Consider the following 1,400-nt stretch of genomic DNA (forward strand, 5'->3'; position numbering starts at 1 on the left):
AGACTGAATAGTAGTCTGTTGTATGTGTATACCACATTTTCTTTATCCATTCATCTGCTGATGGACATTCAGGTTTTACCACATCTTAGCTATTGTGAATAGTGCTGCAATAATTATAGGAATGCCAATATCTCTTTGGGATCCTGAATTTCAATTCTTCTGGATAAATCCCCAGAAATGGGAGATTGCTGCATCATGTGGTAGCTCTATTTTTAATTTTTGAAGGAACTTCCATACTTCTTCCCGCAGCAGCTACACCATTTTGCATTTCCACCAACAGTGTGCAAAGGTTCCAATTTTTCTACATCCTTGCCTACATCTGTTGCCCTTTGTTGTTGTTTATTTTTTTTTTAATTATAGCCAACCTGACAAGTGTGAGGTGATATATCATTGCAGTTTTGATTTTTAAATTAAAAAACAATTTATAACATATTTTAAAGAAAATAAAAGAATTCATAGTAAAGGGAAAGTATTGATAATAGGTTCATGCATTATATTGCTATTATGGGTAGAATTGTGTTCCCTCATAAAAATATGTTGAAGCCCTAACCCCCTACCCCAGTACTTCAGGATGTGACCTTATTTGGAAATGGAGTCTTTGCAGATTTAACCAAGTTAAGATGGGGCCATTAGGGTAGGTTCTAATCTGACTGATGTCCTTACAAAAAGGGGAAATTTAGACACAGACATGCACAGAGGAAAGACAATGTGAAGATACATAAGGAGAAAACAGCCATGTCACTGGAGATGCTGCTACAAGCCAAGGAACACCCAGGGCTACCAGAAGCTAGGAGAAAGGACTGGAATAGCCTTCAGAGTGGACATGGCCCTTGCCTTACACCTTGATTTTGTACTTCTGACCTCCAGAATTGTGAAAGAATAAGATTCTATTGTTCTAAGCCACCCAGTTTGTGCCATTTTATTATTGCAGCCCTAGAAAACCAATACAATTACCTTCCCTTGAGATATTTAATTTTTAAAGATACTTTATAACTCAAAGGGATGACTTATAGTATAGTAAAATTTGACACAAGAGGGAAGTTGGGACCCTGATCACACCCCGTACAGACAAGCAAGTGTGCTGTGTAAAGCAGAGGCTGCCTACCACTTGGCCCATTGGAGAGTTCATGCACCCTCCAAGCCAACATCAAGCAATGAGCCCAACTGCCATACCAACCCTTTACTGGTATCAATTTTAATTTCTTTGTCCATTAGTGTAGTACTAAAAAAATCAATTAGAAAATTAATTACTTTAGAAAGAAAATTCAGATGCGTATTTCTAGTGGAGTGCATACGTATATCTTCTCACAGGTACACATTTTAAAAGATCACTATAGTTTGGGGGGATTTTTCTGGCTATGTGATTTTTTGTATGTTTTTCTAAGGTTAAAAATTAAACA

Source organism: Propithecus coquereli, unplaced genomic scaffold (assembly GCF_000956105.1).
Source record: "Propithecus coquereli isolate 6110/MARCELLA unplaced genomic scaffold, Pcoq_1.0 Scaffold100, whole genome shotgun sequence".
NCBI lineage: Eukaryota > Metazoa > Chordata > Mammalia > Primates > Indriidae > Propithecus > Propithecus coquereli.